This window comes from Amphiura filiformis, chromosome 20, assembly GCF_039555335.1.
Source record: "Amphiura filiformis chromosome 20, Afil_fr2py, whole genome shotgun sequence".
Lineage (NCBI taxonomy): Eukaryota > Metazoa > Echinodermata > Ophiuroidea > Amphilepidida > Amphiuridae > Amphiura > Amphiura filiformis.
In genome coordinates, this window is record NC_092647.1 from 47875942 (window position 1) to 47894361 (window position 18420).

Sequence of the window (18420 nt, forward strand, 5' to 3'; positions counted from 1 at the left end):
CATAATTTTGATGTCTGGGCCTAATATTTTTTTTCTCATAATTTTGATGTCTGGGCCTAATATATTTTTTTTTTCATTTTTTTGATGTCTGGGCCTAATAATTTTTTTATCATAATTTTGATGTCTGGGCCTAATATTTTTATCATAATTTTGATGTCTGGGCCTAATAATTTTTTTTTTCATAATTTAAACCAAATTAACTTGGGTCGGGAGGAGGGATGGTAAACATTTTTATTTTTTACTCAGCCTTAGGCCTAAGTTTTTTCTTTCAGCTACATTTTGAGATTTGTAACTTTTCTGTTTAAATGTATTAGTAATAAAATAGCTAAACTAACTTTGATCTTATTTCACTTTAATTTTTTGATGTCTAGGCCTAACAACTTTCTCTAAATTTAAACTTGCACCATGCACTTATATAATAGTGAGCCTGTAAATTAATGACTTATAATCAATCTTTTTTTACATTAAAATCCGATTTTGTTTTATTACTATATGTACTGACTGAAAATATGACTTAGGCCTATATTTAGCAATTTCCTGTAATTTCCTTGATAGGCCTATAATGCCCTAGACGATCCTATTCGAACAGTGCTTTCAGATTTTGTTTGTTTCCTTACTTTTATTATGTTTTTCTGTTTTGTTTATTATGTTTTATTTATTTATTTTTCATTTATCTGATACTTTTGTAATTTTCAGTTTTCCAAGCTCCTGTAAGGGCAAGGTTAGATCATTCTCCAACCACAGCAAAGTATTTCTGAACACTCCTCACTGCTCACTGAATTCAGTATCATAAGCTGCAACACAAGGCTATCAAGAACCTGCACAACATTACATTATTGTATATTGACTTGTTATCAGGAACCACGCTGAAAGCAATTGAATACCTACCTGAGTGGAAGAAGGACCCAACTCCAATTTTTTACAAAAATGAGTTAGACCCAGCATTTTATTGCCAGCAGACTGTTCTTCCTTGTGTGTGAAAGATGAGCCAAAATTCACTTTCTAAATAGTCTTCCGTGTACACTTAATCCTGGTTTTCATGGAAGAAAGGCCCAACTCCATGGAGTTGGACACTTCTTCCACAAATATTGGGTAAAAGAGGAATTTTGTTCATCCATGAAATCTGCTTCTCACTACAATAAACTTTCTTGCTAACATATTACATGCTTATACTTGTGCAATTAATGGATAATTTCCAAATTTCTGTAGATAATTTATAACACATATGCTTAAGGAACTGACACTTGCAGTATATTAGTGGAAGAAGGGCCCAACTCCAGCTCCTATTAAGACCTGTACAGTTGCCATGGAAACATAAATGATTTTGAATGTATGTAATAATGTATGTTCATGTATTAAAGGTCCCCTGAAGATGAAAACATTCTGTCTATAAAACTTTTCCAAATATTACGTTTTTTCTTAATATCCCAAAAACAGTTTTGATGGAGTTGGTCCCTTCTTCCACTCAGTTATTCAATTTTATTGATTTGGTTTAGGAATTCTAGTTGAAGCAATTAGATTTGTTGCAATATGTGTCTAACTTCCCATTATACCTACAAAAATAGTTGAAGAAATAAGTTTACCAAAATGTGGATCTTCTAAAACATATAGGTACATTGCGTAAAAGTAAACAAATTTAACGCCCGCCCACTAATTTTCCTCACCACAGACAGCATTGGTTTGGTGATACATGTACATACACGTACCAATGGCAGTTGTTTCATAACTGGTCTGACAGACATAGCTATTCCTAATATTTTCTTACATTAAATATACTTCATTACATTACGCTGTGGCATTATGCCTAGTCTAGCCCATTCTCAGGAGGATAGACCTCAGGTGACCTTTTCTTAATGACTAACACTACTCTACTGCCCGGTCTAGCCCGTTGTCGGGAGGATAGACCGCAGGTGACCTTTTCTTAATGACTAACACTACTCTACTGCCCGGTCTAGCCCGTTGTCGGGAGGATAGACCTCATCAGGTGACCATTCCTTAATGACTAACACTACTCTACTGCCCGGTCTAGCCCGTTGTCGGGAGGATAGACCGCAGGTGACCTTTTCTTAATGACTAACACTACTCTACTGCCCGGTCGAGCCCGTTGTCGGGAGGATAGACCTCATCAGGTGACCATTCCTTAACGACTAACACTACTCTACTGCCCGGTCTAGCCCATTGTCGGGAGGATAGACCTCATCAGGTGACCATTCCTTAATGACTAACACTACTCTACTGCCTGGTCTAGCCCGTTGTCGGGAGGATAGACCGCAGGTGACCTTTCCTTAATGACTAACACTACTCTACTGCTCGGTCTAGCCCGTTGTCGGGAGGATAGACCTCATCAGGTGACCATTCCTTAATGACTAACACTACTCTACTGCCCGGTCTAGCCCATTGTCGGGAGGATAGACCTCAGGTGACCATTCCTTAACGACTAACACTACTCTACTGCCCGGTCTAGCCCGTTGTCGGGAGGATAGACCGCAGGTGACCTTTCCTTAATGACTAACACTACTGCTCACTGCTCGGTCTAGCCCGTTGTCGGGAGGATAGACCGCAGGTGACCTTTTCTTAATGACTAACACTACTCTACTGCCTGGTCTAGCCCGTTGTCGGGAGGATAGACCTCATCAGGTGACCTTTCCTTAACAACTAACACTACTCTACTGCCCTGTCTAGCCCGTTGTAGGGAGGATAGACCGCAGGTGACCTTTCCTTAATGACTAACACTACTCTACTGCCTGGTCTAGCCCATTGTCGGGAGGATAGACCTCATCAGGTGACCATTCCTTAATGACTAACACTACTCTACTGCCCGGTCTAGCCCGTTGTCGGGAGGATAGACCGCAGGTGACCTTTTCTTAATGACTAACACTACTCTACTGCCCGGTCTAGCCCGTTGTCGGGAGGAAAGACCTCAGGTGACATTTCCTTAACGACTAACACTACTCTACTGCCCGGTCTAGCCCGTTGTCAGGAGGATAGACCTCATCAGGTGACCATTCCTTAACGACTAACACTACTCTACTGCCCGGTCTAGCCCGTTGTCGGAGGATAGACCTCATCAGGTGACCATTCCTTAATGACTAACACTACTCTACTGCCCGGTCTAGCCCGTTGTCGGAGGATAGACCGCAGGTGACCTTTCCTTAACGACTAACACTACTCTACTGCCCGGTCTAGCCCGTTGTCGGGAGGATAGACCTCATCAGGTGACCATTCCTTAATGACTAACACTACTCTACTGCCCGGTCTAGCCCGTTGTCGGGAGGATAGACCTCAGGTGACCATTCCTTAACGACTAACACTACTCTACTGCCCGGTCTAGCCCGTTGTCGGGAGGATAGACCGCAGGTGACCTTTCCTTAATGACTAACACTACTCTACTGCTCGGTCTAGCCCGTTGTCGGGAGGATAGACCCGCAGGTGACCTTTTCTTAATGACTAACACTACTCTACTGCCTGGTCTAGCCCGTTGTCGGGAGGATAGACCTCAGGTGACCAAGGTGAGCCTAATGACTAACACTACTCTACTGCCCGGTCTAGCCCGTTGTCGGGAGGATAGACCGCAGGTGACCTTTTCTTAATGACTAACACTACTCTACTGCCCGGTCTAGCCCGTTGTCGGGAGGATAGACCTCATCAGGTGACCTTTCCTTAACAACTAACACTACTCTACTGCCCTGTCTAGCCCGTTGTAGGGAGGATAGACCGCAGGTGACCTTTCCTTAATGACTAACACTACTCTACTGCCTGGTCTAGCCCATTGTCGGGAGGATAGACCTCATCAGGTGACCATTCCTTAATGACTAACACTACTCTACTGCCCGGTCTAGCCCGTTGTCGGGAGGATAGACCGCAGGTGACCTTTTCTTAATGACTAACACTACTCTACTGCCCGGTCTAGCCCGTTGTCGGGAGGAAAGACCTCAGGTGACATTTCCTTAACGACTAACACTACTCTACTGCCCGGTCTAGCCCGTTGTCAGGAGGATAGACCTCATCAGGTGACCATTCCTTAACGACTAACACTACTCTACTGCCCGGTCTAGCCCGTTGTCGGGAGGATAGACCTCATCAGGTGACCATTCCTTAATGACTAACACTACTCTACTGCCCGGTCTAGCCCGTTGTCGGGAGGATAGACCGCAGGTGACCTTTCCTAACGACTAACACTACTCTACTGCCCGGTCTAGCCCGTTGTCGGGAGGATAGACCTCATCAGGTGACCATTCCTTAACGACTAACACTACTCTACTGCCCGGTCTAGCCCGTTGTCGGGAGGATAGACCTCATCAGGTGACCATTCCTTAATGACTAACACTACTCTACTGCCCGGTCTAGCCCGTTGTCGGGAGGATAGACCTCAGGTGACCTTTCCTTAACAACTAACACTACTCTACTGCCGGTCTAGCCCGTTGTCGGGAGGATAGACCTCATCAGGTGACCATTCCTTAACAACTAACACTACTCTACTGCCCGGTCTAGCCCGTTGTCGGGAGGATAGACCTCATCAGGTGACCATAGACCGCAGGTAACCTTTTCTTAATGACTAACACTACTCTACTGCCTGGTCTAGCCCGTTGTCGGGAGGATAGACCTCAGGTGACCATTCCTTAACGACTAACACTACTCTACTGCCCGGTCTAGCCCGTTGTCAGGAGGATAGACCTCATCAGGTGACCATTCCTTAATGACTAACACTACTCTACTGCCGGTCTAGCCCGTTGTCGGGAGGATAGACCGCAGGTGACCTTTCCTTAATGACTAACACTACTCTACTGCCCGGTCTAGCCCGTTGTCGAGAGGATAGACCGCAGGTGACCTTTTCTTAATGACTAACACTACTCTACTGCCTGGTCTAGCCCGTTGTCGGGAGGATAGACCGCAGGTGACCTTTCCTAATGACTAACACTACTCTGCTGCCCGGTCTCAGCCCGTTGTCGGGAGGATAGACCACAGGTGACCATTCCTTAACGACTAACACTACTCTACTGCCCGGTCTATCCCGTTGTCGGGAGGATAGACCGCAGGTGACCTTTCCTTAACGACTAACACTACTCTACTGCCTGGTCTAGCCCGTTGTCGGGAGGATAGACCTCATCAGGTGACCATTCCTTAATGACTAACACTACTCTACTGCCTGGTCTAGCCCGTTGTCGGGAGGATAGACCTCAGGTGACCATTCCTAACGACTAACACTACTCTACTGCCCGGTCTAGCCCGTTGTCGGGAGGATAGACCTCATCAGGTGACCATTCCTTAATGACTAACACTACTCTACTGCCCGGTCTAGCCCGTTGTCGGGAGGATAGACCTCATCAGGTGACCTTTTCTTAATGACCAACACTACTCTACTGCCTGGTCTAGCCCGTTGTCGGGAGGATAGACCTCATCAGGTGACCATTCCTTAACGACTAACACTACTCTACTGCCGGTCTAGCCCGTTGTCGGAGGATAGATCTCAGGTGACCATTCCTTAACGACTAACACTACTCTACTGCCCGGTCTAGCCCGTTGTCGGGAGGATAGACCTCATCAGGTGACGATTCCTTAATGACTAACACTACTCTACTGCCCGGTCTAGCCCGTTGTCGGGAGGATAGACCGCAGGTGACCTTTTCTTAATGACCAACACTACTCTACTGCCTGGTCTAGCCCGTTGTCGGGAGGATAGACCTCAGGTGACCTTTCCTTAACAACTAACACTACTCTACTGCCCGGTCTAGCCCTTTGTCGGGAGGATAGACCTCAGGTGACCTTTCCTTAACAACTAACACTACTCTACTGCCCGGTCTAGCCCTTTGTCGGGAGGATAGACCACAGGTGACCATTCCTTAACAACTAACACTACTCTACTGCCCGGTCTAGCCCGTTGTCAGGAGGATAGACCTCATCAGGTGACCATTCCTTAACGACTAACACTACTCTACTGCCCGGTCTAGCCCATTGTTGTGAGGATAGACCTCATCAGGTGACCATTCTTTAATGACTAACACTACTCTACTGCCCGGTCTAGCCCTTTGTCGGGAGGATAGACTTCATCAGGTGACCATTTCTTAATGACTAACACTACTCTACTGCCTGGTCTAGCCCGTTGTCGGGAGGATAGACCGCAGGTGACCTTTCCTTAATGACTAACACTACTCTACTGCCCGGACTAACACTACTCTACTGCCCGGTCTAGCCCGTTGTCAGGAGGATAGACCGCAGGTGACCTTTTCTTAATGACTAACACTACTCTACTGCCTGGTCTAGCCCGTTGTCGGGAGGATAGACCACATGTGACCTTTTCTTAATGACTAACACTACTCTACTGCCCGGTCGAGCCTGTTGTCGGGAGGATAGACCTCAGGTGACCATTCCTTAACGACTAACACTACTCTACTGCCCGGTCTAGCCCGTTGTCGGGAGGATAGACCTCATCAGGTGACCATTCCTTAATGACTAACACTACTCTACTGCCCGGTCTAGCCCGTTGTCGGGAGGATAGACCTCATCAGGTGACCTTTCCTTAATGACTAACACTACTCTACTGCCCGGTCTAGCCCGTTGTCGGGAGGATAGACCGCAGGTGACCTTTCCTTAATGACTAACACTACTCTACTGCCCGGTCTAGCCCGTTGTCGGGAGGATAGACCTCATCAGGTGACCTTTCCTTAATGAATAACACTACTCTACTGCCCGGTCTAGCCCGTTGTCGGGAGAATAGACCTCAGGTGACCTTTTCTTAATGACTAACACTACTCTACTGCCCGGTCTAGCCATTATACATTGATACATTATTTAATTACTGAAAAGAAAAATATCACACAAGTCCTTTAATCTTTCCCATAAAAAGCATGGCACTAAACATTCGCAACAGATATAATATAAATATAATATACACTTGCCCCAAAACTTGTCCATATCGATTGAAAAAAAAATGAGAAAAAATAAATCCATTGCATATTGGGTTTTCAATTTATGAAGAGCTTTTATTCGAACTTTTTAAATGAGAAATTACCTACATGTATTTGAATGGGGCCTCAGCTTTGTCAATGACAATTTTAATGACATATCCTTTACTTTTATGAATTTATAAACGATTACACTTCACTGGGATCACTGAATGGGCTTTAATTTTAATAGCTTTCATTTTTCGCCAAATTTCCATAAGCACATGTTTCTAAATTTTCTCAGAAAAATTGGATAGCCTGTGAAACAGTGGCGTAACTAGGGGCCAGGGGGGCAATGAAAGTCAAAATTTTCACTCGCTTTGCACGCATTTTAGCACAAAATCAATTGAAAGAACATTTTAAGACCGATATTTAACTTCTAGTAACCAAATTTAATTAGTGGTAGGCCTTATTTGTCCAAAATTTAATATGTCCCACGCACAATTGTTTCAAGAATTGGGGCGCGCCATTATGTATCCTTAGCCCTGGGGGGGGGCTAGGGGCACCAGTTTTGTTTCTTGCCCCGGGCGCTACCAACTCTAGTTACGCCACTGCCGTGAAACCACTGACTGGCTATATATATATAATTGTGCACTTACTTTTAATTGTCCTGGTATACTGAAATCATCCCTGTTCATTTGATTCATCTCAACAACAAATACTGCTTCCACTGAAAGTGATGGATCTGTAATGATACAAAGAGACTCAATATTAGAAGTCATGAAAGTTACACGAAAACTAATCATAAGTGGCGCTCCATTATATTTCCAGGGGCATGGTTTTTTGAAGAAAAAACTTTGAATATATGTGTGCAAAGAAAAAAATATTTCACCCACTTGACTAAAAAAACCTTCTTCCTAGGTTATAACACATACACACAAATTCTGCCTAGTTTACACACAACAAGAAAATCTGTATCTTCAATACAAAAGGTCAAAATTTGCAGTACACTTTTCATCCCAGTTACACAACACTTAAAGTATATATCATTAAATTTATACAATTTACTTCGAGAACTGTTATATTTCACAAATATCGATTTTAATCATTAGCCTTTCCCAAATTTGACTCGCCGCATCTCAAAATGGCTGAGTGCAACTTATGGCGGGTTTCGTCAGAGCGGGTAGTAAGAAATGATATATAAAGCCTGGATTGGAAATGATTAAGATGGGAGATTGAAATTCTAAGAGGGAACTCTGTGAAACTTAGGGAGGGATCGTTATTTAAGACAGGGGGGGGTAATGGGCATTTTGAGGGGGGGAATCCGAAAACATTTTTGGGTCTTGAGGGGGGGAACGCGAAATTTTTCGTTGAACCAAGACATGCAAGAGGGGGGAATGTTAAGTTTTAAATGGAGAAAACAATGGGGGAATCCGAAAATTTTGAGCGGACGCGAGGGGGGAACGCGAACATTTTTGTCGATATTTTTTCCAAAATGCCCATTACATCCCCTGCCGTAAATAACGATCGGTCCCTTATGTTAGCCAGGGCAGTATTGGTACAAAGCCCGGTACAAAGTTACTATTATTGTGTGAAGTCTTCAAACTTCGGGTTCACAGTTCTTGTGTGTGTGTTGGAGAGAATTAAATCATCCAGTTGAGGCGGTAGTAGAGCCAATAGTGCTCAATTACGGAAACTCAAATAAGCGACAGACTGAAAAATCTCCATCAAGGAACTGTGGTATTTTGCTGGACTAACAAGTGGAGCAGAAAGCCTGGGCAGAAAGCTTACTCAAGAGATCTCAGAGAGACGAGCTTATGGTCAACATATGAGAAAACCATTTGGAAAACACAAGCACAGCAGCTAGGATAGTGAGACCATAGTCATCAGGACATCGAACTTTGTGGTAAACCAGGGGTTTACCTTGGATAAACAGGATCTTGGACATTGCGGATCATAGATCAAGGAACCCGGCAAGGAACTGAGATCATCAACGGAATCTCATCAGAATGTGTCAGCCAATCAAGATCTCCAGGCTTAGTAATCATAGCATAAAGAAATCTTTGTAGTAATTTTAAGTAATTGTAATATCATATATAAGGATTTGATCGATATAGCCATACTGCACTAAGTAATTACTAAATAATAATCAATTTGTTGTGTATAATAAACAATGTGTTTGCGTTTGGTGTTGCGTGAAGCAGGTGATTTTGGCTCTGGCTAAATCAGCTTGGATAAATTTGGTGTACTGAAAATGCCCAGCAACTGTCAATCAAATAGTGTATTTGTCAATTATCAATTAAAATACAGGGCATAAGTCTGATTCACTATTGAAGCAGGCATGGTTTCATCACATTGTATATCCAAAAACTATTTACTATAAAACCTCTTTCAGAAATAGTGTAAAAATTATGCACCAAAAATAATTGGCTTCATTTGGCTTGTATTTTAAAATATTTTCCAACTTTCAGACACCCCTCATTATTTCATTTTTATCATGCATATAAACTCCTCAACAAAAGTTTGGAAAGTTTTTTCAAGCATGTGTATCTCCAATTATTTGTGACATATTCATATCGTATTGCATATCACTGGATAGCTACAATACTCCCCTTTACAATGACGCCCCATTTGAAACAATAACATTTTTCATGGCTGAGTATGCGCCTTATGAATGTATGGGGTCTCAAACAGAATTTGCCAAATTGACCATTATGCTGTGCTCAAACAATGCTATTATAGCCACTAATGTCAACAGCGGGTGGAAAAACCAAAGGCAGCCACAATAGTCAGGCACCTTCTCCTCATGCTGCTGCTCACCGACCTGGTTTACACGTTACTGAGGGATGGAATTCCATTCTTCAACAAGGATTCGTTGCAGGTCATTCAATGTGGTTGCATATGGGCTTCTCTGGCACACACAGCACGATTAAGCTGGTTGAGACACGTCTGGCCCCCGGGGTCTGGCCTGATGGCAGGCCATTTTGACTCTACTCCCATATTCTGTAGGTAGTCGTTGACTACCGTGGCTATGTGGGGCGAGCGGTGTCATTTTGGAGGATTGCATTAGGTCCCATATTGTGAAGTTATGGGATTGCATCTTGCTTGATATAGATGCTTGAAAAAACTTTCCAAACTTTTGTTGAGGAGTTTATACCGTGTTATTAATGGCATATCATACAATGCAACATACATGTAATGTACAGTGATGCGACTTAAACTTTGCATTTGCAAAATAGGCTCAAATAATATTGTAATGCCTGATCATTTGTTAAAAAGAAAGGATGACATGATAAGAATATGGAAGGAATGGGGTAACATGGTACAAAGAAAGAAATTTTCTTTCAAGAAAAGGTAGAATTGGATGGGGAATGCATAAGTAAAAAGGAAGAATAGTAAAATTGATCGAAATTGAGTAAGTCCATGCCTAAAATTTGCAGCCCAAAAATCAGGCATGTAAATGAAATCCATAAAAATATGCGGTTGGAAAATTAATAAATACCCAAAAATGGTGAATCAAATGGCTTCATTTGGGGTTTCTTGTGTTGAGAATTTGTCCAAATTCTGAGGGGTGCACACCCCCTGGATCAAACAACATTTCCCAAATTTGAAATTGCATCCCCCTATCAAAATACCTTGGTGCTGCCCCTGAGCAGGTCCATTACATTGTAATTCAATTAAGCACGTTATTGACAAATAAGCCAATTAATGACAATTGAGCAAAGTAATAATTAATCAAACCAACAATGATGATTAAGATAATTAATAACAAACAGCAAGTAGGCAAGTAATTTAGAACTTAACCAAGAAAGCATATTCAAATTACAAAGAATTATTGGTAAAATGTGAACAAACCACAATAAATTCAAGCTGCACTCAAACAACTTTTAAACAGGCAACCAAGTATCACATTTAACCAATCTTTAGCAAAATATACATACATAGATGTAATAATGAGATGAATCTTTGAAATAATGTTATAACAGCTGAGATATGAAAATGGAAATCAATTATAAAATAGAGCATAAAAACATAATGTGGGTAAATTATCCCACACAAAACTGATGAAAGAGATATTTGATGGATATGTACTTGCCTGCTTGTAAAGAAAAGTATATACAATGTAGCTGATTGAGCTGGATTCCATTAATTGATATTAAAGCTCAATTATGCTCCTCTAGACTATGAATGCCGGGCATAGATGTTAATTTGGGTTTCAATCCTCTCAATATTGGTATCCTTCACTGAAGAATTTTGATATATAGTTTATAATCGGCACGCCTGAACTACATGCATTTGACCATAAATTTTTCTTCACTATCTATGATTTGACACCACAGTGCTATTAGAATAACAGCAGAGCAGAGCTGGGCCAACAGTTTTTGTTTCTGTTGACTTGACTACTGATATCACATCAGTAACAACAAAAAACTGATAAGTTATGGGGCATAAGAAAGAACCTGATTGGATAGATCTAAAGAAAGAAGATGGCTGAATGGGTAGTATTAGCAGCTTGTTGCTGTTATATAACATCATAACAAACTAAACTAGAAAGATGTAAAGAACATTAACAAGGCTTTTTATTCAAGCTCAAGAGTCAAGTGCCCATCTAAGTGAGCCAGAACTGGGGATGAGATGATAACACCTTCACACCCTGATGCATATCTATATCTAGAATTCCGTTTCTGAGACAGATTTTGACTGAAACAATCTTTCAGTGACATTGTAAAAAAATTGCTAAGAATGGAAATGTTGAGCCCTCCCCACCTAGTCAAAGAAACTGGGGAGGGTGAGAACTGAGGGCATGAGTCCATAATGCTATATGTTAGTTGTGTGCGGGTAGTAAGTGAATGTTCAAAATTACTTTGGTGGGCAAATTTGATTTTTTTTTTGTGTACAAAATATTTTGACCTTTGCAAACCAGGATTTTTGTATTCCCCCAAGTTTGGTCCAAACCCTCACCTCCCTCCCGATTGGTGTAGCCTATTATAGTGAAGAGTTTCCAGCCAATTTCTGAGCATACTAAATACACAAAACACCGTACATCTGCTCCCATGCACTGACGGACCTTTCAAGTGGCCCAAAGACAGCAGATTTTACACGATTTTAGGAAAATGTAAATTCTGGGTTGGTCGGGCCTGTAGAACATGGTTTTATTTTTCGTCACCTTACTGTTAAAACCAAAACCGAATCACAGAGTGATCCCGGAAGTGATTGAATGATATGCTAATTATACAACTATCAGAAACTAAATCTGACCTGTGAGGAAGTCGACTTGAATAATGCAGCAAAAGAAATATAACTACCTCCTTTGTTCATACCCCCCTCCTCCTCCAGTGATGTAGCCATGCCATTTAAAGTTATTAACGGTTAAGTGCCTTTAAAAAAGAAGAAAATTCTCAGGTCAACCTATTTCGAAAATTTGGCATCTAAATCATATAGATTCATCTGGTATTGTTGGCGTTTAACTGCGAGAGCTTTGAATCCGGGGGTGGGGGTCACTCACTACTTGACTTGCTACACCCCCGCGTTCAAGAAAAACATCTAAAAGGGTATGTTTTTGACTACACAGCGTCATCAACATCTTTTTGAAAAAGGGGTACTTTTTCAGTAGGCAACGTCATTTAGGGGTCATTTTTCACCCAAATCCTTAGACGTTTAGGGTTAGTAATATTATTGTTTGAGTGAGTTTGCACTAATTTGAGAAAAATCACCACTTTTTTAATTGATTCTTGTTACCTTTGTGCATATTTTCTTTAGTATCTCTAGGTCTGCAACATCAAAAAGACACCTTGGGTATCAAATTAGCTCACTTTCCTGTTTACGCCACGTAGGGTATAATTATTATTATTATTATTCAAGGTTTATTAAAATGCATATCGCAGCCAATACATTGCACAATATAAAAAACAATTAAATAGCATATATAATACAATTGAATACCTGAGTGGAAGAAGGGCCCAACTCCAATTTTTTACAAAAATGAGTTAGACCCAACATTTTAATGCCAGCAGACTGATCTTCCTTGTGTGTGAAAGGTGAGCCAAAATCCACTCTCTAAATAGTCTTTCACGTACAATTAATCATGGTTTTCATGGAAGAAAGGCCCAACTCCATGGAGTTGGGCCCTTCTTCCACAAATATAGGGTTAAAGAGGAATTTTGTTCATCCATGAAATCTGCTTTTCACTACAATAAATTTTCTTGCTAACATATTACATGAGTTCTACTTGTGCAATTAATGGTGATTACGTAATTTCTGTAGCCATTTATAACACAGAACTGGCGCTTGCAGTATATTAGTGGAAGAAGGGCCCAACTCCAACTTGTATTAAGACCTGTACTGCTGCCATGGAAACATCAAATATAATTTCGAATGTATGTACTATTGTATGTTCATGTATTAAAGGTCCCCTGAAGATGAAAACGTTCTGTCTATAAAACTTTTCCAAATATTAAGTTTTTTCTTAATATCTTAAAAACAGTTTTGATGGAGTTGGGCCCTTCTTCCAGTCAGGTATTCAATTTGACATTAATTACAGTAGATATTTCTCAGCTGACGCCATTAAGGGTATGGTTTTTCAAGTGCTACGCCATTTAGTGTAGGATTTTGCATGTGTTTCGCCATTAAGGGGTGCAATTTGGTTATGTGAAAATTCACCATTAAGGGTGCATTTCAGAGGTGGTCGAACGCTGGTGGGTAGCACTTTTGTGCGAGAGTGACCCCCCCGGGCTTTGAATATGAGAACATTTTGCCCAAAAATTTAGCCTGGCCATTTTTCCATTGAAATCTGTCTAGATTTAATCCTATAGACAGGAGATAGCACACTGATTTGCTTTGCACCCCCAGGTAGTATAGGGCACTATGGCTTGGAATTTTCTTTTGCTACATTCGTGGAACCAATGTTTTTTTGACATCCTTAAACCTGAAAGGATACAAATTTGATTGGTTCCATTTTTTCCTATGCCCCTGTGGTAGTCCCACAAGGGGTCGAAACTTAAAAATAGTCCTATTATGTGTAGTGTATCTCAAATTGTTCCTCTCTTCACAGGGTACAAAAAAGTCAATTGTCATATTTTTCTACGGTGCTTAGTTCAGGAGTTATAAGGTTGAATAGGTCAAATGTCAAAACGAAATTTAAAAATGGTCCGTTTTATTCAAAACATAAAAAATCGCAAACATATAGGTAATTTACAATTTGGGTGCAACTTGCATTGTCATGTTCAATTTCAGAGTTAATGCCCCAGTCAGAACTCTTGCCCCTGTTTCCCCAGCAAAACCCAAAATTACAAAACTTTCCACTTTACGGCATTTGTGCGCAAAATTTGATGATTTCCCCCCCCCCCCCAAATTCACTTTTCCCCCCAATGCCCCCTACCTGCTGCAACTGAATGGTACACACACAACTTTAAACTAGAATTAAGTGGTTCGTAATTAAGGTGGCCCCACACAAAGGTGTGTAATAACAAAGGTTTGTAAATACAATATGCAAATAAGCTTGTTAATTCACAAACATATATTGCTGATAACATGATACAAAACTATACAGCAAATTATCAGGCCACCATATCCTATCACAATACACCAAGTCTTAAGTTGATTGGTTATTACATTGGAGCTGCACAGTGGATTAATGAATTTGCTTCTGCCCGAACAGCCAAAGAACGGGACAGCCAAAGAACCAGACAGGCGAAAAATGAAAGAAATAACCAGGCAACCATTTAAATGATAACATATAAGCCCAACATTATTTGGGGTCGACTCACATAGAGACATTTTTGTAAAGATCAAAGAAATTCAAATTAAAAATTGAAAAAAGTAATAGGCCTATGATTATACAAGATGAACCTTTCATTTTGTGACAATTTATCCGGGGTACTCAAGTTTGGTTTTGGTAGGGACGTGCACGCTGAGAATTTGAAAGTGGACCCATAAATATACCAATTTTTCAAGAAATTTGGACCCATTGATATACCAAAAGTCAAAATTTTCGGCCGAATTTAACCCAAATTGTCTTAGTTTTTACAAATTTTCCCAAAATTTGGGGAAAATTTGGACAAATTTTGACTAGATTAAGGAAAAATTGGGATATTTTCCGAAAAAATTGAGAAAATTTTGAAAAAAGGACCCATTCATATACCAAAATAGGCTTTGAAAAGGGTCACATTGATATACCAAAAGGCTGAAAATGCTACCCATATTTGCGGCACGTCCCCGTATGGTCATTTGTACTAAGTACCCCCCCTGGGCAATTTATATGAATGAGCATTCTCAGTGGTAAAAGTATATAAACAGCAATACTGTCAAATGGTATGACCCCCCCCCCCAAGTGGGGTGAAATGACAAAGATAAAAAGTACAGAATATATTCAAAATAATTTCCCTGCCGGGGTGCTAATCCTCATTTAGACTCTGTTAAATATTCCTATTTTGGGTCTCTATCTCAAACCGCCATAAGGTGTGACCCCCGGGTGACAGTGGTATACCACAATCTGCCCAAGCCACATGGTTCATTCATCTATGGTGCGGTAACTGCTCTAGTTAAAAGTAAAACTGCTTTTTTGCAGCAAAAATAAAGTTACTTTTGTAAGGACATGCCTGTTGTTTTAAATGAACGAAACCGTCACAAACATCTACGCCAGCTAACCACGTTCTTAGTTCGCGAATGCACTATTGCGTGATCATTGAGGATCAACAAGCACCGATGTTGCCCGGTCGTGCGTGCGCTGTCTTATATCACTATCCATTATTGTGTGACATTATACACCCAAAAACCAATCAAATCATGTGAATTCATGATAGCAATATATTTACACAATGTATACATGAGATATCATCATATGAGATAGCAATATATTTACACAATGTATACATGAGATATCATCATATGAGATAGCAATATATTTACACAATGTATACATGAGATATCATCATATGAGATAGCAATATATTTACACAATGTATACATGAGATATCATCATATGAGATAGCAATATATTTACACAATGTATACATGAGATATCATCATATGAGATAGCAATATATTTACACAATGTATACATGAGATATCATCATATGAGAGAGCAATATATTTACACAATGTATACATGAGATATCATCATATGAGATAGCAATATATTTACACAATGTATACATGAGATATCATCATATGAGATAGCAATATATTTACACAATGTATACATGAGATATCATATGAGATAGCAATATATTTACACAATGTATACATGAGATATCATCATATGAGAGAGCAATATATTTACACAATGTATACATGAGATATCATATGAGATAGCAATATATTTACACAATGTATACATGAGATATCATCATATGAGATAGCAATATATTTACACAATGTGTATACATGAGATATCATCATATGAGATAGCAATATATTTACACAATGTATACATGAGATATCATATGAGATAGCAATATATTTACACAATGTATACATGAGATATCATCATATGAGATAGCAATTTACACAATGTATACATGAGATATCATCAGAGTGTTCAGCAACTTCACACTATGGGCTATTCCAATTGAAATCCATACACCCCTATGGAAAAACTGACCTTAATCTCCCACTCAAGGAGCGTGAATATGGGATTACCTGACTGGATGACTCCATTTGAAGTTCAGCCTCTGTATGGGAGATTAAATTCATATGTCTTTCATAGAGGGAATATGGATTACAACTGAATGGCCCTATGCAATATGAGTTATCAACAGCAGATGGTCTTGAGAACAAAGTTATTTTATTTCTCATCTTGCTGCATGTATTATCACCAATGAGTAGAGACATGACTTACCATCTATTTAATCATCCCATGTGACTGTGAGCGATATGCAATGGAGTCCATCTCATGTAAGATAATGCTGGATTGTTACCAAGTCACATGCCACTTCGTGATGTCCGAGTCACGAGTCCACCATGTCCTTGTCCAAGTCTTTAATGTCAAAATATCAAGAACAGGGTTTTAGTTACCAATTGATCATAATTTCAAACCCATATCCTTCCATTAATGAAGGTAAAGTTTGGTCTTAAAGCCATATTGTAACATTTCCTGAGGAGGACACTCTCAATATTTTTCAAAATTCAGTTTTTACACAATTGTTATGTACTTTAGTAAACTAAGGGACCGTTCAAAAACACTTGTAAGGGGGGCCTGATGCAAAAAAATTTATCGCCCCCCTTTTACAGACCTCGAAAATTTCAGGGCCCCCCTATTTGACATGAAAATTATTAAATTATTAAATTTTGCCAGGAAAATTTGTGGTGGTCAAAAATTTTTGCATCAGGCCCCCCCTTACAAGTGTTTGTGAACGGTCCCTAACATACCCTGCAAAAATCAACACTTTAGGTGTTGTAGTTTTGAATAAAATGACTGAATAAGACGTTTAATTTTTATGATCAAAATATTAATCAAATTCTGTGACACAACGTTCAGAACACTGTACGTATATATAGTACATGGCAGATGGCGACATATGAGTTGGCATAAAAATAGCAATTTTCTTTATATTGCCTCATTTAATTGAGCCAAACGAGGTCATCTGATAGTGAAAACTAACATTTTGTGGAAAATAACTACAATTCTATTTCTCATGGAAATGTTACAATATGGCTTTCATCAATGAAGACATAAATCAGTAAAATCAATTATAAATTACTGAAACTGGTGAATTGGTGAGGCTAAAAACTTTTGCAGTTAAAATTATTTCGGGAAACAGACTTTTGCGATGTGAAGAACAACTTACAAGGTTGTGCGCACTTCAATAAAACATCAAATTTGTTTTTGTTTACGTTAAGGGGGTCAAATTAAGTTAATTAGTTCCAAAAGCATTGAAAATGCCTTTCAGCCTAAAATAACAATGCCATATTTTTCACTTGCACACTCAATTTTGTCTCATTGCTCCGGTCCCTGCACCAACTATTACATGACATAGTAGAAACTCATTTAACATGTATTGTTAAATCAACTAATTTGTCAACATTAGCATGTATTCTGTGTTCAACAGTGTCTGTTTTTATGGAGAACCTATAGTCAACAGTAGAGTGTTTGTTTATTGAATTAGTTTGTAAGTGAAGCTTTTTAGTTGAAGGATAAATTAATCAAGTTTGCCAAACCTATGGTTTAAAAAAAATTATATAAAATATCAGTACCGTACCGCAAAAGACTGACCGCTAAAGACGGTGCCTGCGAAAGATGGGTGACTGTTAGTTATCTAAATATTAAATGATCAAACAATCAACTATTCAATTAATTGGTTTCTATAACAGATCAAGAATATCAGAATAAGATATAGATAAATAGAAATAACTTTGATTAATTAATTAAATTGAGTGATTAACTGAGTGAGCAGTCATTGATTGATAAATAATTGGTTAATTGATATATGGATTTTCGTAAAACATGTGCAGAAGGTGTATCTTAATTATGACTATGAGCTGCGCAAATTGTAGGAATCAAGATGATCACATTTAAAAACATGGGTTGTTTGATTGCTGT

The 18420-nt window shown here is 39.8% G+C and overlaps 1 long non-coding RNA gene across 1 annotated transcript in view; it reads right to left on the minus strand.

Annotated features, from left to right (window-relative positions):
• LOC140141873 (uncharacterized) overlaps positions 1-16767 on the minus strand; it is a 50840-nt gene extending 34073 nt beyond the window's left edge. Inside the window, exons 1-2 of the long non-coding RNA XR_011857475.1 lie at positions 16720-16767; positions 7541-7626 (exon numbers count right to left, since the gene is read on the minus strand). This is a non-coding gene — a long non-coding RNA (uncharacterized lncRNA). The remainder of the gene's footprint in view (positions 1-7540; positions 7627-16719) is intronic.
• Positions 16768-18420: the final 1653 nt, after the last annotated feature.